Source organism: Pseudopodoces humilis, chromosome 9 (assembly GCF_049639895.1).
Source record: "Pseudopodoces humilis isolate 2021_Gansu_Grassland_sample_001 chromosome 9, ASM4963989v1, whole genome shotgun sequence".
Lineage (NCBI taxonomy): Eukaryota > Metazoa > Chordata > Aves > Passeriformes > Paridae > Pseudopodoces > Pseudopodoces humilis.
Window position 1 is genome coordinate 29,311,730 of NC_142208.1, and position 22,881 is coordinate 29,334,610.

A 22,881-nucleotide genomic window follows, 5' to 3' on the forward strand; every position below is an offset into this window, starting at 1 on the left:
AACAGTGTCCAGTATCCCGTTTAAAGAGGATTCTGTGTCTAAATGCTAGGCAGCCTTTTCCATGGCCATTTAGGATAGAAGTGTGGCTAGCACAATGCAGACAAGAAATTAAGTCAATATTTAAAATATTCAAATGACATTTCAAAGGAATTCAAGCAGCTGATATAGTCACTTGCACAGTGGATCCATCTGGCAAGTCATTAAAAGTCTGGAGAAAAGTGGAAATGGGAACTGAATAACAAGATGGTACACATTTTTTAGAGTAGGAGAATTATCAGCCCATTATCTGACTGGGTTTTCCTCTCTTCCTCCTTCCTCGTTTTCAGGGTTTATAATTTTGTCCACTCTCACAGCCTTAAGGGGATATGGTGGAGTCTTTGCTATGTCTTGGTTTTGTTTTTTTGTGTTTCATTCCTTCCTTCCTTCCTCTCCTTCCTTCCTGTAATGATGGGAGGGGAAAGTTCTATCCTATTTAGGAAGGAGGTGCTGGAGTTTGAATGGCTGAAATGACATTTCCTATGTCATTTTTGGCCATCTCCTCTTCAGTGGAGCGTGGTGACCTTGGAGGAGCCCCTGGGTTAGTTCCTATCACAACTGATTTCTTCTCTTCAGGAGCAGAACCTGGGCAGGCTGTGGAGCTCTGGGAAGCTCTCCTGGCTCATGAGTAGCACAGCAGGATTTGGCCCATTTTTTGTCTTCCTCTGGTGTTTCTACAATGTAAGAAACATTATTCTCCGAGCTGCTCTGAATCTGTGGAGTTAAGAAGATGTTGCAAACAAAAGTCTTATTATTTCCCTGTACAGCATGGAAGTAACACTTAACATCCAGTTGCCAGAGAACAAAGTTCTTCCTCAGGAATAATGGACAATGGAGAAGCCAAAAATACAATTAAAAACTAGTTGGCAATATACCATATTTTTACTTTGTCTCAAGCCTTCATCCTATGATTGCCTTGATAAAGGTGTAGAGCACAGAATAAAATGATGGAATGGGAAAGGAGCATAGATCATTTTTTTTCCAGTTCTATATCATTGCTGTGTAGAGAGGATGTTTCTGCCAGGGGACATGTTCATCATTTCTCAAGTTTTGTGTCAGTCTTCTGAAGAAGATATCTGTTGATCATGCTCAGATTTATCTAGGGAGTATATCTATCTCAGCAGAGAGAAAAATAATTCATTCTTTAGATCTGCCAGTCAAAGCAAACATCTGTCCTTATAGTGAGGAAAAATGATAGAATCCATATCCATATCCTCTTTGACAAGTTATCCTCAAGGAAGGCATGAGTCTCACTGCTAGAGTGTTCTGTGGGAGAAATAGGTGGTATGCAACAGGAACAAGAGTCAACCTTCCTAAACCAAAGACTATTTATCCCTACAGTTTCTAATTTACACTCTGCCTTACTGCTGGGAGAATTTTACACCACCCCCAGAAAACCCTCAACCCGTTTTTTGTGCTCATTACTGTTCAGGTTAAAAGAAATTGTTTCTCGATGAAAGATGCCTCACAAGCTGCATGAGAGGACAGACTGCAAGGAGACACTTTGTGACTTTGAGTGCCAGCCACAAACTTTGGACTTCCCAATCTTATCAAGATGTTCAGGACAATAGAGTGTCTCTAAAAAGTCAGGCCTTGAAGTAAGAGAACAAAGCCTATCATGCCAAGTGGCAAAACACAGGAGCAAAGGAATAGCGGCTGAGGGGGAGAAAAATAAAATGAACTATCATCAGGTTGTCAGGTTTACAGTTTTATGATTTGTACAAGCTTAATAGAGTTTAATAGAGTGGAAATCCATACCTTTGAAGCTGCTGTTGGAATGCATACTGCCTGATGGGGTTAATTGGGGAAGGCTTGAATTCTGTGAAGTCGTAATAGTGCCACTTAAGTGGGTAAAATATGTATTCATTTTCATGCTGACAAAACAATTAAAGCAGTAGCTCATGGCTGTACTCATACACTATCTGCTGCATATTCTGTTATGCAACTTTAGTGTGTTTTCTTTATCCTCCCTGTGTGTTGGTGCTGTCAAACCACCCCTCTCCCACTTTTCTGGTCTTTTTGTAAATGGAGACACCATTTTCCTCTCCTTCCCCTCTCCCTTCAGCATTGCCTTCTGTTCCTCCCTGTCTCTCACCACAGACTGTGTGGAGTGTGCTATGTTTTGGAGTCCTTGTTCTGGGAGACAAGTAGCAACACCTGCTCATAAAGCTCTGGAATGCCCTTTGCCAAAGCTTTTCGGATGTCATATCTACCACTGGTGGCTTTGAAAGTTTACACCAATTTGAGACAGAGCTATTGATGCAAAAACCTTTATTACAGGAGGAAATTTTAAACTTGAGAGACATGGGAACAACTATGGCTATAATATTTTTTGGAGGAAGGAAGAGGCTTTTATTATTTTTCTCAGCTGACAGTTTCAGTTTTGACTTGTTTTCTCCTTATTGGGCCAATTCTGTTAATGCCTCCTTAGGATATACTGTAACTCTTAAGGCTCCCTAGCTATGTAGTCGTATTCAGCCTTTTGAAAACAACAACACATCCTTAAGGGCTCTTAAGTACACTAGTGATAATGTTAACTGAAGCAGCCAGAGATCTTTCCTTTCTTGGCTAAAATATTTCTGCAGGACAGTGCCACAGCCTTGGCTATATTCCATCAGTCTCATCTTCCCTGGCTCACTGTCATGGCTTGCTAGTCTGGAACAAAGCTCTCAGATATGTTGCAAGAAATAAAAAAAACTTAGAGAGTTAATGACCACAGTCAGAACTAGTAATATCAAGCAACTCCAAGTTAAAGGAACATGTGGCAGATCTTCACACTGGGCTCCCTTTGTGACTCTTTGATCCTGCGCAGCTGTAGAACAATTCAGAGTAGTAACACCTGCTGTAAAACAGCTCAGCGACTGTGCTAATTGCTTAACTGAGGAAAAACAGCATTAAATAACATGAGGGTGACCACAATGTTTCTGCCTTCAATCACTCAACAAGAGATCAAACACCAAGATCTGCTGCTGAAACACGATGAGAAGGAACAGGAGACTTGTGCTGCACTTAGAGCTTGAGTCTCAGCTAATACCCCAGGGGAAGAATTTGAACATAACTTAAAGGTATTTTGGGTGTTTTGGGACCATCTTTCCTGTGTTTCTACCAGTGCATATTCTGATGGATGTGTCTGGGGGCTGGAAGGAAGGAAGCAAGTGTCTGCAAAACCCTAAATGAACATCAGCCAACCCCAAGTTTCTGAGGAAGGAGCGTCAGTGAGGAGCTGTAAAATCAGCTTTTTACAGATGGGACAAAACCTCTGGCCAGGAGCTTTCTGGGTAACAGCTCCCACCCTGCTGTAAGAAGCCTTTAGGCAAAGAGATCTGTAAACATTTTTGCCTGAGAAACAGAATGGTGGGTACTGAACTGAACTACATTGAAAAGTGTGATGGGCGCCTATGGATGTGGATATTTATTGTCCAAAACAGAGACCATTTTTTATTATGAAATTAAGGTAGGTTTAAACTAATGGAATGGGATGTTACTATTTGCTATTTGCAGATCTGAAGCAGGCAGTTTTTGTCACCCTCAGACACTGCAGGTGTTTTCACTGTAAAGATCTGGGAGATGCAAGAAGATGGAGACTAATTTGCAGGTCTTACCTAAAATAGTCATGTATTTTAAGCATTCCTTCCAGTGTGAGACAGTGATAAATCAGAAATCCCTGCCCTGGCAAGGCTTGTTAGTAAATCTGATATGCAGTTAGCTGACAACTCTGATGCATGGGGTTTCAAACCTGCTCTTTGGAAGCCCTGACTTCTGCCCACCTCCCACCTCACTGGGAGGAAGTATATCCATCAAATTTTACATGGGATAGCTCATATTGCTATCTGGATGATAGGAGCAACATTTTCTGCATTAGAAACTCTCAACAGATTATGTCTTGAGGATTGAGAGAGGGAGATTAAGTCTGAATAAATATCCTGTGTTATTCATATTTAATCATTTTATTTAGACATTGTCTAATCAGTCAAAGCAAGAACTGTTACTGACATACAGGTTTCATAAAAATACGTACTAAACTAAAGCACTAAGCCTTGTCCCTTTATATTCATGTTGAGCCTGTAAACATAACAAACTGACTTAGAAATAGAAACTGATGGCTGTAATGAAAGAGCCATGTTACCAAGGAATGGCAAACAGGAAATTTGGACAGATCTGCACTGCTGAAGGAATGGGGAAGGAGAAATTGTCCTGTGAGTACCTTGGTCTGGTAAGGATATCTTTATCACCCTATTTGCTTCTGAGTTTGGGACAGATTACAGGTGTGAAGCCTATCTGCCCACGTATACACATTTTAATATCACCACCTTAGAGTCTTTACCCCAACCCCTCTGTAAATACCAATAGGCTGGAGGGAAAGGGGAAAGCAGCGGGGGAGAGGGGATGGTTTTGGAGAGACTAAAATGTTACTGTTTTTCTTGGTACAGAACTACAATACTTGGCAAAAGGCTGGGAAGCAGCATCTGAGGGAGAGAGGGAGGAAGGAAACAGGGAAGATGAGCTGAGAGGGGGGACAGAGATGGTGATTTGAAAATTCCTGGAAGAGACAGAGCAGATATATTGCCCATGTGCTGTAAGTAAAGTGAGCCACAACCAGTTCGGCTGAGGTGAGCTGGCATGTGCTTTCACAATGAAATTTGGCTCCTCCTTCACATGAAATATTCTCTGGTTGCTGCCCCATCATTTAACTGCGTGGCATTCTACTTAGGACACGGCAAGCTGTTCTCTACCTTTAGAGACAGCGAGTACGTGGAGCAATATCTTGAATGTTTTCATTGTAGCAGAGAATAGGAAACCTCTCCACTGCAAGCATTAGCAATGCAATTTCATAACTATCTGTTCAGACAGTGCACAGGAGCTTGAAAAACATCTTGAGACACTTTATTCCCTCTGGGAAATGCCATCCTAGAATATGTTAATCTGACGAATATGCAAAAGGCTGTCCCCTATTGGTGAACCATGAAGAAAACCACCTCCTTTTTTTCTGGGTTTGTGAGATGTGCTCCTCCCTGCCAAGAGTGGGGCAATCCTTACCCTCCCATCAAACCAGACAGCTGAAAAGTATGGAGACATTGTGCTGCCTCCTTCGACTTGCAATGTGAATTTGACATTATCTGTACCACCTTTGACAATGCACTTGAAATTAATCAGAGGAGAAATGTCTTATTTGATTATATTTGACCATGAACATTGATCAGTTGCATGCAATTTTGACTTCAGATCTGCATGTCCAAAGTCCTTTCTAAAAAGGGCAAAATATTACCCAGAGATACACAGGAGCTTGTATTATCTGAGCCTCTGAAAAGATGCTCACAGGGGAAATGAATGTACATCTGGGAAATTAAAAATCATTTGTTATGAAACTCTCAGTGAGAGATGGACAGTATCAGAAGAGAGATCCCCAAGACATCGATCCTTTGCCCATTCTTTTTTCATTGCAGCTGTGTTAGCTCTTCTTACTTTCATATGCTTGCATTCATTTCTGGCAGATTAGAAATTTTGCCAGACCTCTGAGGAGACCATGGCAAGACCCACTGTTCCTCAGTATCTCGAGGCACAGGAGGCATCTGACTTCCCTATCTGTAGTCTAAAAAACCCATGGAGAATACATAGTTCTCTATAGAGCCTCTTTTTCAGGCTTCCTTTCTGCCACAGGGGAGTTGCTGTGGCCTCAGGTACAGTGATAATTTGGCACCCTTAGGGCAGCTTAGTCAGAGGATTTATCAGACAGATTCAGGGTCGGGTGAGCCAAGAGCTCTACACAGTACACTGCTTGAGGGCTTTGCTTTGGATGTTTTCTGTGTCCTAGGTTGGAATTCCCACCAAGAATGTTGTTAGAAGTTCTCCACAGGCCTTGTTGCTGCAAACCATCACATCCCTCTCAGTGATGGCCATGTCTGGTCTGTGACTGGACCAGAGCCTCAGATTTAGCTGCCTCCAAAAGCTCTGGAGCTTTCATGCACCAAAACTTCTCCACAAACTGAAGCAGCAGAGAACTGCCCTGTTTTACTGAATGAAGCACTTCTGTTAAGGAGCACTTTGTAGGATGCTATTGGAAATCTTTCTACTGTTATTACTTGTATCTTTAAATGGGTAGAGATCATCACTTGCCAGTTCTGGCTCTTCATCCCCCTCTGTTTCTTGGGCTAGGGTAGACCTCCCAGATTTGGTCTATCCCATGATGCTCAGATAGTCCAGCACTTTTCACTGATGACAATAATTTAAATTAGGATAAAAAAAAATATAAAGGCAGAGAAGAGATGCTCATTATTGCTAGTAGGAGGATAGTGCTCTGATGTCTGCTCTAGTCTGGAGCTTGTGGTAACTTACACTGCTCAGCTGCATGGAATCTGTGAACTTGAACAGCACACAGGCTCAGGCAACTCCTCTTCTAAGAGTCAGGATTGCCATAGTCCCCACTCCTCCCAGAGACCTCAGTGTACTGAGGCAGATTTGCATGTCCTGACAGGTTTTCCTTGACTGTCTTTCAGATCCATCATTCCTTTGTAATAAAGGGCAATAGCTTTTCCTACCTCTCCTACCTGTAACTTTCCTGCTCTTCAGACACCCAAAGGGTCTTGGACGGCAATTCCTGGAGGGATTAAAGTGTCTCAAGCTGTTTTTCAGTAGGTTGACTTTTTTTGGTTTTGGTTTGTTTGGTTTCTTTTTTTTTTTTTTGGAACCTGAGAAGGAATTAATATTTTACAAAAATGACTGGGTGGGTGGAGGGGGGAGCCTGAATACAAAATTCACTTGTTGGTTGGGATTCTGAGGTGGGAGTAAAGGAAGAAAGCATTGCAGGGAGTGTTTTCAAGCTCTTAAGACCATGTTTTTCCAAGTGCTGTTCTTAAGCATAAGACTTTTAATAATAAGAACACAGTAGGGTAATATAAATGACACAAAAGGCACTCTCATTGCAAAGCCGAGCAGTTTGTGGTTTAGTGGATTTTTATGATAAAAGAGACAAAAGGAATAAAAGTGTTTTCCTCCTCAAAAGCTACCATGCCTATAACATCTTTTGCTAATGTAAAGAATTCAGCCTCCCTCCCTCCTGAGTTATGTTCTCACCCAATTAAGTCCTGTAGGCTATTGACAACTTGTTCCATGTCACTAAACTTGGTTTGCTGCCCTGTTACAGAAATTACAATGCACTGCTTCTTAAATGGTTTTAGTGTTTACAAGTGGCAGAGGAGAGGGCGTTCTGCAGACCCTCAGCCTCCTACCTGGGATCTTCATTCTATCCTTCATCTTTCTCTTTGTTTTCCCTTCCATCTTGTTCAGCAGCAGCAGGGCTTAGCTACCAACAGGAAGAGATTCAGTTTTCTTTTGTATCGTAGCAAAACAACCTTCATTGCTGTTGTTTGCCTTTTATTCTTTTTGCCAATTTGCCCTAGGCAGGCTGGAGGTGAGGAGCTCTGAAGTGTGCAAATTTGCCACAAAGATACACAGGGAGAGGTTTGTGTCTGTGAACACACGGAGAGGGGAATGAAACTGTGGGGGAACAGTAACCAGCATCCCTTAACATGAAATCAGCCTGTGAAACCTTGATGGAGAGAAAGAAATCCTTTTCTGTGCAGAACACTAAGAGCCTGATGCTAGTCCAAATAATGAAATCCTCTCAAAGTAGACCCATAGATAAGCTGTGCAAGCAGTGTTAATGCCAACTATCATTTCAGCTGCAGCCCACCAGCTGGTGCAGGCTATTTGTAAATCTGAGTGCACTGTGGAAAGCGAGGCGGTGTCCCCCCATTAGCAGTTCAGTCGCCTTCTCACACAAGAGTATGGAATCCAAATTACTGACTTCATGCCTTTTTCAACAGAAGCAGTAGGAGCAGAGGCTGCCACAACTTCAAAAAGCTGAACTGTTTAGTTGTGTTGGCAACTAAAGCATGGCAAAATCTAAGGATGAAACCACAAGGCTTTAAGGGGAATATATGACCTTAATCCCACTAGGGGACTTTGTAGTAATTTCCCCTCTCTCACAGTCCACGTGAAAGGCTTGAGTGGGTATCTGGTACAGTTTCTGTGAGCCACTCATGAAATTAGGGGGGAGGCCTCAAATAACTGTTTAGGAGCTCTGTCATTATGTATTTTTGATATATTAAAGAGGAAATTATAAAACTTCCAGGGTTTTTTCCCTGTTTAGATTTATATGCTTCTTGCTGAATGAGTTTTTCCAGCACAAGGAGATTCCCATCTTTTGGCACCACAGTAGTTTTGGGCACAGCTCTGCTCTCTGGACAGAAAGTCCAAGGCAGTCTGCAGCCCTTGAGTCACCAGGATGTACCACAGCACTGGCAGCAGAACACCTTCTCTCTCTGTCCAGCTGTTGGATCCATTCCTGATCACACATCTGGCACAATAACCCGTGGCTCTGTCAAAGTGTACGCACAAAGAGCGAGCTGTACCTTGCTGCGTGGCTCTAGGCCAACCCACTCTGCAGCACGAGACAAAATGCCTAATACAGTATTACCTTGGTCTTCTTTTCATTTCTCTGATTAAAAGCAAACCTTTGTCTCTGCTGGATGCATTTGTTATCACTAGTTCATTGGCTAGTGCATTTACAGCTGGTTTTAGCCTCCATTTAAAATGCAGGGAGTTTAAGCATTACGTGTGCAATACAGCAGGATAAATAAAGACATACTTGAGCAAACATATATTTAGTAATTTATTTTTCTACCAGCAGTTTTAGAGAGCTGTGGGGTTTGTGATTTTTTTTTTTTTTTTATTTTTTCAAATCTAATCCATTCAGTCAGCGGTCTCAAGAGTAAAAGCTTCTGCCTCAGCTTGGGGTTGATGCTTGGTCGAGCCTTAAAGCTTCATGGTTTTTTGACAATGCACTAAGTCTGAAGCTTTGATGTCTGAGGCTGCTGCCTGCACAGTGTAAATCATATTTTAAAGTTTATTGGTACAAAGGGTGCCTTTCCTCAGACATACACATGTGCATCCACACACAGCACTTTTCCACTTTTTTTAGCTACCTACAAGTTTCTGTAGGATTAGAGGATTCCTTCTGTTACTATTCCCACATGGATTTTGCCATCTCTAATTGAAAGCTCGCAGTATATGTGGGCTAAGGCAATACATACTTGTCCTTGGCAGCGCTGATTGTGGGTCAAAAGAGAAATGAAAATGTTTTTCTCTCTCCATTACTGTAGCTGCTGTACCTGATTCCCTTTGACTGTGCTTAAAAGCTGTTGCTGAGGCCGGTGGGATTAAGTGAAGGACAGACCTGATGTACAGAGACCAAACAGTGACTTTTGGTGAGTGGATACAAACCAGACCACCTTTCATGGGTCTCTGAGGAGCTTGTTTTTTGCTTGGCACAGTGGCTGTGCAGGTCCTTTGGCTGCTGTGTTTACTGCTCCCCCTCTGGCTGGGCCTGAGGAGATGTGTGAGCCACCCTCCTGAAGTGTAGAGTGCCTCTAGTTGGGGAAGTCGAGTCTGTCTTTCACAGGCTGGTGGAGCACACCAGGGCATGGGATTAGCAGGATTAGCAGGATCAGTGTCTGAGTTGTAGCTGTTCAAAGCTTTCTCCAGCGTACAGATGACTGCTGGCAGGAAGGAGACGTGGCTCCCTGTGGGAAGGGCAGGACACTGACTAAGCACTCATTCTTCTGTTTCAATCATTCTCTGTTCCCAAATGTGCTTTATACAAGGAGTACAGAGTACAGTTTGCACGTGTGCCTTTGTGCCAGATGTAAACTTTCTAATAAGCTATTCAAGCCAGTGGCACTGGTGATTGCTTTTGTATATCTCCTGCTTTCCATCCACACAACTGAGAGCACACAAAGAGGCTGTGCAGACTAAAACCTGCGCTGAATTTATTTACACAAAGTTGTAAATCAAAAAGCAGCACACAACAAAATTCAGCACACTGAGTACTGAGGGTGACATATGTTGTTATTCAGTTCAATGTCTTTGGAGGAGACATTAGAGGGATGGTAACATCAGGGAGAGAAAATACGGAAGATGGCTGGAAGTGTGAGTTTCTTGTGACAGAACGGTTCAAATCACATCAACTTGTTTTAGAGCCCAAGAGCCCTCAGAAACATGAGGCCAGGACTCTGAAGAGCTGACTGAGTAGAACTTCATTCCCAGTAGAAGTAAAAGACTCTTAGTGTAATAAAAAATTAAATCTAATCCAACATCACCTGCAGTTATGAAGGATAATACAGAAAATCTGCTGTTCCAGGTATTATTTGTGGTGTGGCACTAAGGAATGTAATACCTGTCAGTGAGACTTATGCTCTTAAATACCCATCAGTACTTTAAAAAAAAATCCTCACTGGCCCCCTCAACCATTGCAGTTTCCACTCCCAATGTCACCTGGAATCTTTTGAACCTACAGGGAATGCCCAGAAGTTCTTATGGCAAGAAATAAAGCAGAGGATCTCTCTTCTCCTGTTATTTTCAACAAAACTCTTTATCAGTCATTCTTTAAAGAGCTGAAATACTCTCTCAAACCTACTGTCTGTAGTTGTCACCTAGAGTAAAAAGCCAAGTATTCAGCCTTTTCTCTCTTTCTTCAGAGTAGCTGCAGAGAGCTCAAGGAGAAGTATATTGAAATACATTAGTAGCACAGAAAACCTCCTCCACCTACTCTATCATCTCTGTACTTTTCCTCCAGCTTCTATTTATCACCTATGTATAGATTCTCTGAATGAACAAAATTCTTCAAGAATCCATGATTCAGGCTGTAGGGCCAGGAGGTAACTGGGGGAAGGAAAGAAATGGCAGGTAAAATGTAATTAATTGTCCGTGCACTGCTTTCCCTCAGCCATCTATACAGCTCTTTCCTTTGGAAGTGGAAATGCCTTGGTATAAAGGTCAAGGTATTAGTGTGCTGGGCAGGATTCAGACAACCTTTTTTCAATTTCTGCTATTGACTCCCTGTATGACCTGAGGTAGGTCCCTCATTTCTCTCCGTCTTAGATCTCTATCTGTAAAATAAGGGTAAATGTATTTCTTTTCCTTTTTCTAGTCTATTTGTCAGCTCTTTAAGCCTTGGTGTTAGGTGTGGATGCAAACACACCCACACCTATGGCTCTCAAAGAATGATGACAGGAGTACAAATATGTAAGACCGTACCTGAGCTTCAAAATCTGCACAGTATATCTGCTCTCTGTTACTGATTGTTTTTCTTATTTGTATTCTTCTTTAGCCATTGAAATCTTTGATCTTAAACAGCAAAGTAGCTATGAGCCTATTGGTGTAGAGCAGGAATTTGTGATAATCTTAAACCACTTTCAGACCACTGAAGATGGAAAGAAGGCAGGTTCACTTGCAACTGGAGCTTTGGGTAAGGAGTTTCTTTAGGAAAGTCTTGCTGGCCAGTGTTTACAACAAGGCACAGGGATCACAGGCTGATCTGGCATTGCACTCTTGTCATCCTCAAAGGTACTGTAAGAAAATGCAGCAGAAAAGGGTATGCTATTTAAATTTACAGCAGTAGCAGCAGCAAAATGTTTTAATGTCCCCACGAACCAGCTTCTTAATATCCTGCTAATGCCGCTTCTCTCACACCCCTGCTGTAAGCAAGAGGAGCAACCAGAGAGACGCAGATTTCCACAGCAAAGCTGGCCAAGGACGTGTTTTCCCCCGGCCAGATCCCACCTCCTTCTTGCAGTTCATCACCCCTCAGCTGTGTTGATACAAGAGGTTATTATTAACATTATTTTCAGATGGTTCACTTGAGGAATCTAGGCCAGGGCTCAGCCCCACAGTCCTGGTGGCACAAGCGAGGCGTGTCGGCCGTGGGGCTGGGATGGGATGGGATGTGCAGCTGGGAGCAGGGACTCGTGAGGCTGGGCTTGCTGTGTGCCAGGGAGCAGTGCAGTCACCCAGCTCTCACTGCTGTCCTGCATGGCAATGAGTGTGTGTGCTTTCCTAGGGAGCTGGGTGCACAGTGAGCTCCTGAGGTTATTCATGGCACAGCATTCCCTGGGAGAATGTGCTAATTCGAATGTTCCTCTCACAGTATGTAGGAGCTGGAGTCAGTGCTGGGAAATATAAAACTTGTGACACGCTGTGATAATGGGGGCATTTAACACAGACCATTGAGAAATCATCACCAGGGGAATCAAACAAGAAAAACTTATGAGGTGACTTTCCATAGGTTTTTATTTTCCTTTTGTTCTTCTTTATAGGGTGAATGAATGGGGATGGTGGCTCAATTTCTGGCTCGTAAAACATAATTTTAACGGTGATCTCACTAAAACACTGTTGAACCTCATTTTGCCCAAGTTGACTTCTTGTCAAAAGTTTGACTTTTGCAAATTGACTTCAATCTGCATGCTTGTGGAGAAGCTTATGCTAGGTAGAAGCAGAGCATTTATTGTCTCCAGATGGCAGCTGCTTTGATATATAAAGGTCACATCATTTTAGATCCATTTTTTTTGTATCCATAGACAAACTGGTTGAGATTTGGGGCTGCTTGGAATCAGAATGAATGGATAATGAATAATGGAACCTCAGTTTCCATGCAGGAAAAGTAGTCTGTGAGCTACTAAGAGTACACTTATGGATCAACAAATTGGCCAATGCCAGCAAGCACTTTTTTAATCAGGGAAAAAAAAATGCATAACTGCTATAAAAATTACCATCAGAGGGAGGAAGGAAGTAACTTCACAAGAAGAATACTGATAAATGTGTTCTTCCCAACAAAAATTGTAGAGATAAGCCCATTAACTGCCTTCTGTTTCTGCTTTTCTTTGTATTAATTTTCTCTTTCTTAGTTGAAAATTTAGGAGAACATTTAACCTCTTGCAAATTATGTAGAATTTTATGCCTATTTGTCTAGTTCCTTCCATTAGAAAGGATAGAAAGAACTTTCGGCACTTATGTCATTAATCCTGGGCTTCTAGGCTTGATTCGACTATTGTGAATAGAATAACTTCCAGAATCTATTTGAAAATGTACATATCCATGATTTTTTTGAGCAGAAAAATTGCTCAGCTTTCTGACAAATGGTGTGCATAACATCCAGCTTCAATCTCACAGGTGGAACGTGGGGACTTAAAGTGACAGAATCAAAGCCCAGGAGAAAAGAGCAGAACAAGGTTGGATTCTCAGAACTGACTAATGATAAGAGCAGCCTAGAAAGAGATCTGGCTTTCAGCTAGCTTTGAATGTCTAACCTCTGAAGATTTAGAAGCATTTAATGTGTCTCAAACCTGAGCCAAAATTATCTTCAGTCTGAAGTTTGCTCATTGACTGTTCTCTTCTCTCTGGGCTGGTGACTTCATTTGTCCCCCAGGTCCTTTAACAATGCATTTCCCTATCGTGCCTGTGGTCCTTTCATCTCGCCTCATTTCCTGAGAGTGCCAAACTACTTGGAATTCCTTTCTTTTTCCTAATTTGAGAGTTCAAAGTATGGATTTGTAGCAAATTATTCCTGATGAGTGGTTTCATTAAAAGAACAGAAGGGAAATTGTTCTAAAAACTTTCAATGTTGAAAAGGGGAGGGATAATGAAATAAAGTACAGCCTCACACAACACTGAAAACTCCACAGAGCTGTAATGCATTGTTTTCTGTAGAGTTAAGTTGATGGTTTGGACATGCTGCTACACCTTTTCTTTGCTGAAATTAAGATGAGCTCCACTATTAAACAGAGTGCCCTTCCCTTCCCACAGCGGGGATTTTCCAGCATGGGAACAACAGTTCACTACAAATGGGACAATTTCTCCACAAAGATCATAGACACAGAGCCAGAATTTTAGTGCATCTCAAGCCTAAGAGATTCATTAAGAGATGATAAGAAAATGCAATGTTTTCATGCATGTTGAGTTGAACAGTTTTATACCCAAGATAACTGGGGAATTGTAGCTGTACACCAATCAATAAACAGAGTGGGACTTCCTCAGCCTGTGATGCCATCAGCTATTGTCTTGATGAAGGACACATAGTCTTGTGAAGATTTTCAAATTATTATTTAGACAGGGTCAGATTAATTCTACTGTGTCAAGAAGGTAAGACTAAACTGGGTGTATAAAGCTTAGAAGAGAGAACCTATCTGTCACTGGGTCAGACTCTCAGAGGGCTGTTAATAATGGATTTTCATGAGTTAACCTTTTAACTTGTCCGTTTCAAAATGGTGTCACATAACAGGAGTTATGATAATTTTCCTGAAGTAGTTGCAGTGCACACCAAAGAGAGTTGTGCTCTTTGTTTGGACTATCATTTTAGAGCACACTTTAACTGCATCCTCTGTAGGACATAGCCACTCTGGGAATCTTTTAGAGACACAATTCACAGCAGACAAAACTCTTTTGTGTAGTCATGCAAAGTGAAATAAAACAAGGTAAGACTGAAGGCGCCAGTCGACTTTAAATGTATCTGAATTCTTTCTCCCAGGAGAAGGCAAGAAGGCAGTGGCTCTAATCTTGCTGTGGCTTGTACAACACTTACAACACTGATTAACACTTGTTCACGTTCTGCCTGATTTCAGTGGAAATTCAATGGGGCTTCTGGGAATTCTGAAACCCTCAGATGAGGAATTCATGGAGGGTTACCTGCTACAAGGAAAAGACAGCTAGCTCAGGCAGCATTGCTTCAGCACAGAAACACAACATGGCCCAGCCTGGCTTTGGCTGCAGCCCTGTGGTTTGTACTCCTCTGAAGGGCACAGTATGAATCTGAACCCTCTGGGGCCTGATCTCTGGGTTTCCCACATTTTTCAGATGTCTTCAAGAAATGGGAATTAGTCAATGGAGGCAGCACGAGCTCAGCACCCCAGCCCAGCAGTGTTTTCCACCAAGAACCTGGGCAGAGCTGAGGTGTTTTCCCATCTAACCCTGGAGAATGATACACTTCAGGTTGGAGACCGGTGCCCTTCTGCTCCAGGGAGATTTTCCAGCCTATGAAAGTGCTTAATGAGCTCTGGAGCCCAGGAAGAAGGTGCTCACTGAATTAAATCATCTTTGGGACTATGCAGTGTGGAGTGTAAATACTGTACATCACCATCTGAGAGGCTGGCTTCTAACTTCAATTTAATCCCTATTTAGACTGCTTGAATCTTTATGTTCTCATCCATAAAATGGATTTAACAGCATTTTCCTGCCTTTCAAGGCAGCTGGGTAAGCACACAAAGATATGTGCCTTAGCACTAATGAGCTCTTATGAGTACTGTAAATGAGAATCATCTAGATTAAAATGATACAGGGGCTTTTCTTTATTTTGCTGAAAATAACTCAATCTCTAAGGTCACTTATAAGGTGGGTTTTTTTTCCAGTGGAAACTTTTATGATTTGTGTAGGAAAGAATGAGACCAGAATCCATCAAATGTAAAGGTGCATGTATAAATATGCATAGAGCAGTCCAACATTTTCACCCTGAGGAACTACTGTATAAAATATTTTATTGTATTTTATTTTGTTTTATTTAATATACTATTTTTTTCACAGCAAATGTGTCTAGTAGAGTCAGCTGCACTGCAGACAGCCCTGATGCCTCAGATTGCTTTCTTTGGGCTTTGGATTCCAAAAGTGATAGAGCAATTCCACAGAAAGGAAAGGTTTTATGAGAGGAAAAAAAAATTAAAATCTGCATTTCATATACAAATTATTTAATCCAAACTCACCAATTATTACACTATGGCATGTGCTTGTAGACTTTGACTGGTATGAAACATGGCCACATCTACATTTTGGACAGAATATATTTGTTATACAGACAGGGCAAGCATGAGTTTGAGCTGCACACGTAAGAGCAGAGGTGCAGAGGAGCCATCCTCTTACACCTGCTTTTTCTTTTGCCCTTACTCATGTGTATCCCTTGCCATGTTTGTGTCTGATGAAAGGAATCCCTTTCTCATTTGTGGCAGGATCAGAAAGCCCTAACATCAAGAAAGAGAGCAGCGGCAGGGTGTAAAATGACTTGAACTTTAAATTGCTACTCAGGCTTAAATCCAATGGACTTCATTGCTTGAAATCAGAAAATAAACATAGTACTCTCTTTTCTTGGGTTGGTTTTTGTTTGTTTGTTTTGTTTTGTTCTGGGTTTTGTTGTTGTTTTGTTGATTTGGGTTTTGTTTGGTCTTTTTTCCTCAGGTGCTTGAAATAAGATCCTTTGGAGTATCCTCTGCTATTTATCACAAAAACAGCTGCAGAGCTGAAACATGAGATGTAGAAGGCAAAATGAATAAAGATTGTCATCCTTTCTAGTTTGTCTCTTCCTGCAGGATTTCTGAGGTTCCCTTGCAGAGATACCAATCTTGTGTGATTACAGTGAGCATGATTCTGTCTGGATGCTTAGCACCAATTTCCAAGCTGAAGACTATCATTTTGTTGTGTATGATTTATAAAGTTCCTGCTAGGCCTAAAGCTTGCTTCAGGAGAGATCACTGTTGAATATTTGAGCTGAACCTGTCTCATTCCACTTAACAACCCACTTTATCAGCACAGTGTCCACAGTAATGCTGAACACACTTCCCAACAGGGTATATTTCAACTGTTCCATTACTTCATCATCAGACTGGTCCTCCTTGTTGGTAAATCCCTTCTTAAGCCTTGGACTGAGTGCACCAGCTGACAAGAGGGTCAGGGTTTCCTGCCTGCAGCTGAATGTTGTTTCACCACCAGCATTTCACTCTGAAAACTTTGGACTGTTCTCAGTTTTCCAAGTCAGCAACTGGATCATATTTATTTAGAGCTGGCTGTGCAAATGTATTGATTTGTAGTCTGCTATTGTTTTGTGCCTTGTATTTATGTGGCTCTAATGGACTGAAAGTGTTTCAAAACTGAAGGGGATTAAAATATAGAGCTTTTTCTCTGGGTAAGTGTAGGGAATATTATAACTTGAAATCTGTTCTAAAATGTGATTTTACAGCATTTATATACTGTTATTTTAAAGCTAGAGATACTTTGCCATCCAGTAATTGAGTACAGAGCCATGAAAATAGAAAGGAATGAAGGTACAGAGAAGAAACAATGAAGCTGGCAACACAAACCCTTGTCAAATGTGAGGAATGAGCTTTGAAACAAGCTCTGACTTTGCCTCAGCACCACTTGCTTGGTCGAATAATCTCACCCCCCCAGCCAGATGTCACCATATGGCCGGTGACAACTTTCAATTAAAGGCCTATGGTGTTTATCATCTCCTTTTACATTTGGATAAAAAGCAGTCCTGTGACCTGCCCATTGCACCCAAGAGGATTGTGCTCCTTCTTTAAAAGATGTGCATGCCAAGACTCACTCCCATCCTTGGTGCTGTAAATTTCCAAGCCCACTTTTAGTGTTTTGAACCTTTGTTCAGCCATTGCCAGCTCTGAAAACTGGACTGAGCCTGCATCTCCAGCAGTCCCTGGGTACTGAGGGTGCGTTTTGGAGAAGCTTAGGGCTCAGCTCTTGACAGTGCTGAAAATGTCACCGTGCAGTTGGTCTGAGCCTCACAGCTGCCTTGGCTGCCCACTTCTGCAAGGGCCATTTTCAGAGCAAGGCCCCACAGATGGGAATGTTGTGTCATGTGTCCCGAGTACAGAGCAAGGAGCCCACTGCACTGTGACAGCACCAGCCACATTTAACAAGGAGTCCTGGCACCCTTCACAAATGAGGGACAGATTTAATGATCCAATCAGCTTCTCATCCTTGAGACTGTGTAATGATTACCCAACAGATCTGGTTATAGGAGTTACTATGTGTTTTAAGCTAACTTTTGTGCATCGCTGGGCTTTCCCAGTAATCCTATACAGTATCCAAGGCACCATTCAGTATCTTCTTGCAAATTCCTGCAAAGCAATTACTGTCTTTTCTACATATTCAGAAATTGTCAGTTTCAGGTGCAATTAAAGTAAAATTGCTTTCAGTAGGTACTTGGCTATGATGACTTTTGCTGGTCATAATTCTCTCTATGCTATGTTGTTTCTTCAGATAAAAATTATATTTCTCTTGTGCCCTGGAATCTCAAGCTCATTTTTGACCCAAAGTATCCTCAGAGAGTTGTAAAACTAAGATGTTATAACTGCACATTACCTAGTAATGAACATTGTGAGAGTCAGGCCAGGAAGATGAAGACAAGAGGTATGAATTAATGTTTTAATAATCTTCCTCAGATCAGTACAAGTCATACAGGCAAGGATCCCAGTAACTGCTGGTGAGCAGTGCAGCTGCTCCAGTATGGTCGGATATTGCTGAGTAACTCTCCAAGGAGATGGTGCTCAGTGTCTGCAGAGACAGATGGTCACCCAGCCACCAACAGAGACTTGACCTTGTCCCAGCATGCTGGTGCCACTGTGTACTTTGGACAGAACTGCTGTTCACAGTGCCACAGCTTTTGCTGGAGGCATAGGAGCTCATTCATTTATTTTTACTTCCATTTAATCCTAGGCTATGCAAGACATCCTTTTGTACTGATCCAGGGCATCCACCATTTTTATAATGGAAAGCAAAGACCTGCTCCATTTCAGACTAACACAAGATTTGAGTTGAAACACAGCTGTGAATCATGCCACTTGGTTCTACAGGGGGCTAGGACAGGGAGCTGGTGGAAGCAGCATCTCTCACTGCACCATGCTGGTGTTCCTTCCCCAGTACAAGAGCCAACCAATATGAGACATTTTGCAGACCTGCACAGTGCCAGCCTTCCCACACATCCATGTGTGCTGCCAGTCATGATCTCCATGGCTGAAACAACCAGAGCAGTGTCTCGTTCTTGCATTTTAGAATACAAAGAATTTCCAATGACAGTGCAAAGACTGTGTTTCATCATCCCACAGCAGAAACACCAAACACTACAGAGCTATATCCTAGAGAAATAGGTTTAATAAATTAAGAGGCTGTCTCCTGGCACTGTGCAAGGTCTTGGACTTGCCTGAATCATTCCTTGAACACAGCTTTTCTTGGGGAAAAATACCTTGTCTGGTTTTAAAGATTTTGTTCAGTGGTGGAGAACACAGTACAAATCTTGTTTACTTGTTCCCATGTTTACTTACATTCTCTGTTAAAACTACAACACTTTTCTATGCTGAACTGGTCTAGATTTAACAGCCAGCCAGCCTTGTTAAAGCTTTGTCTATGGATGGAAAAGTTTCTATTTATTTTCTAATTTTCTGTTCCTTGTTAGGTTCCCACAGTCAGTGTTCATGACAGTACACAGTGGGTTTGTGATGAGATTGCACTGTTAGGGATGTACTATTCGCCATGCTTTTCACAGACACTTAGTGTCACCCTTTTGGCTCTTCTTGGAACCATCTCCAATTTTTCAGCACCAGTTTGATAAGATTTACTGAAAAAGGACAGCACAGACCCAGATGGCTTCCCACCCAGTGCATTCAAAAGCGGCAGCACTTCCATGTGTGTTACTATAAATACAGCAACAAACACTTAGAATGATTTAATCTTATATTTTTAAGTACCTAACTGCTGTGAGATGGGTGCAATGCCACAAAAGTAGTGCTCAGAAAAGCCAGCGTGCCTGAGTTGACCCTATTCCTCCATTTGGTTGGTCCAGCAAATATGGTTCAGTACAACAGTCATTTGCAGTGACTGTACCAGATGCAGCTTCCTCAGATATCAGTAAACCAAAAAATTTGGAACGGGGGAAATTAGTAGAGAAACTGTTATCAATGCAAGCTCTTTTATTTTATTTAATATACCTTCCTGATCTTTTCTGGGTTCAGAGCTACCTTCCAGTTCGTCAGTCACCATTAGTCCAGCTCCTGGTTGTTGGGTGTTTAAAAAAGTCAGTTAGCCAATAAAAACCTGCGCCAAGCTCCGAACGAGCATCTGGCTGTGGTTGTTTGGCTGTGTCTGTGAGTAATGCCAAGCTGCAGGAAAGCCAAGCAGTATTCAGACATCAGTTTTTGGAAATGGGATTTGTTGTGTTATTTATCTTCTGTATTAACGGAGAGGGCCTGGCTTTTGTTTTTTAACCTTGTTGTTTCAATGCCAGAAGAGTAGAAATATAACCCAAGTTAAAACAATAGCTCTTAAAAGATGTAATATTTTCTTTCATCCCCTGTTTAGTAAGCAGCCTTGGCAGTGTCATTTCATTTAAAGAACTGCAAAGTCACAAGGTCCAGAAATACAGTAATTCCAGGAATGACAAAGAAAAAATGACCTGCTTTGTCTTTTTATTGACTATAACTGTGGTGAAAAAGGCCATTCTGCATCCTCAGCCATAACTAGTTAATTACTTTCTGTTGTTTTTTGTAGATGTTTCTAACCAACATTAAGTAAAATGTACATTGTGGAACAAACCATCCATACAGTATATGCCATAATTACTGTTTAGCAATTTCACACTAGCAAAAATTTATTAAAACTTCACGACTCATTAATAGTAAGTGATCATAATCGCTTAATAGAAAAGGAAACTCAGCTAATGATAGAAGTGCTGATTAATGTTTTTGACCTTAAGACAGGAAGTCAAGTGAAATTAATGTCATTGGGTGTTGAAAGTTAAGCTATTGTCAAGTGTAGATAGCCTCTAATCAAAAGAGAAATCCCACAGCTTCACAAATTTTGTTTTTCATGAGAAAACTATTGCTTTTCTATACTCCGTGGCTTTTTAAAAAATCTCCCTGTCACATTTCAAGTAACAAGATTGACCCATTTATTACAAAAGTCAGTTAAAAAAGGAAGATATATATATATATATATATATATATATATATATATATATATAGTCATTTCAGGAGGCGATCTTACAGAAATACTTAACATGCTGGCCACACTTAACCAAGCAGCATTATATGTAGCTATTTATTTTTGGTAAACAGCATTCCTTTTATGAGCTCAGTTTAAACATTTTTGAAGAGAATAACAGCCCAGCTGACCAGTCAGTTGCCTCATCACACATCAGATGCCTGGGCAGCACTGGAGTTGACAGGACCACTGTCCTTGCAGCCAGCTGTGTGCCTGGAAAGCATCAGCCTCAGCTTTGCATCTGCCTGCTTCTGATGCCCACTGGGGCTCCTGCAAGTGGTGGCATTTGGGCTGCAGCAGGCACTGGACTGCACCAGGAGGTCTTGTGGCCAACCTCAGGCCAGATTAATGTGGCAGCAGCACATCTGTGCAAGGGTCCCAATCCCTGAGGTAACTCAGGTACTGGGTCATAAATGGAGATGACTTCTACTTCAGCTGTAAATATTTCTTATGTGTGCTCTTTTTTAATTTCTTTGAAATCAGACATTACTTGAAAGCAGAATCTCCAGGACATACTTGTTCTGGAGCCACAGCTCAGTGTGTACCATTTCAAGATGAAGGGTATGGAGCCTAATCCAGCCTCACTGAAAAGGTCAAATGGAGATGCCTGAGCCTTTCACCTGAGAAGGCAAACTGCTTTGTAGATGTTAACTCAGGTTGTGAGCACTGTAAAACTCAGTTTGAATAACCTTCTCCAGATTATTCAACAGCTCCCATGACGGGCAGAGAGGGAGGGACAGTTTCTTCCAAGTATGAGCAGAAATCTGGCTATGTGTTAGTGAGCTTTATGTTCATTTGACATCAGTCAAAGTCACAGAGGGAAGGACAATCCCTTTCTAATAATGTCACTCAATATTTAGCCTACATGCATTTGTATTAATAATAAAGCCCTCAGGCAGTGAGTTATGTACAGCCATTGATCTGCTCAAAACAGCACTGAAGTATTGACAAATACTGTTTTGGAGACAAATAAAAGCTAAATTGTATTTATATCCACCAGATTCTGACCTCTGACAAACAAGCAAACGGAACTGCGCAGCCAGGTTAATGCTGCCTTTGAGCCTCTCAAACCAGAAAAATGCCAGCAGTGGATTGGTAAATGCAGATTTATTTTTAGATTTTTGTTTTTATAATTTATATCTCTGTGTGTAGTTTGTGGGAGACTTTCCAACTGCTTCTCTTGGAGATTTTTGTGTTAACATCTCTTTTGAAAGCAGGAGCGATGTAGCACACTTGCAAACCTGGAGATAAATACCATCTGTTTAGTTAACCTCACTGAGAATATTGCTGGAATGTTGTTATTTTTTAAAAACATATATACAAGAGCAATTCAGAGACTTGAATTGCAGGTCCTTCCAAAGCAATTGACTACAAGACTTTATTTTATAATGCTACGAAAGATAAATGTATTTTTATTAAAGACTCTGTAAACTATACTTTCTACTTCAGAGCAAAAGATTTTCTAGCATCCTCTTTGGGAGAAAAAAAAAAGCCAACAACAACCAATCCAAAAAGCTTTCTGCACAATTACTATTGAGCAACATTTCCCAGTCCCTATTTTGGCTTTTTCCTCTCTGCTGCTCTGCTGTTTTCTGTAATTAATACAGATAAAAAATTTTGGCGGTGCAGAATTAGGGGGTGTAATTTGTATTCAGGGCCAAAAAAGACATGCATCTCACCAAAACAACTGAGTTTATTGTTACCAAAAATTGTTTCAGGAAATCATACTTCTGTCTCTCAGAACACAAACCAGAACTCAGCATGAAGCAGACAATAACAGAGACAGGGTTTTTTGCCAACACGCATGAGCAGTACAAGTGTCAGGGCAGGCTGATTGCTTGGGCAGAGTGTTTTGGAGAGCTCTAGGAGCAGGCCTGGAAAATGGTTAGGATCACCTTTCAAAAGCCCATTCCTGTGCAGTTTAGTACTCTGATTTGATGGCACACTGGAAATGCATCTCCAAGAAAACTCCAAGTGGGAAAGTGTCAAATTTGCCCACGCTAACCTGTCCATCTTTGTCCATGCCTGCTTTGAAAAAAGCCAAGCCATTCATCTGCTTACCAGGGTGTCATTTAAAATGTCTCTGCACAAACCAACCTATTTAACTGAAATTATTCTGTAAATGCCATGTGAAGTAGATAACCCCACTTATCCAGGCATCACTAGACCTTACCAAAGGTAAGGAAGTCAGCCAAAGTG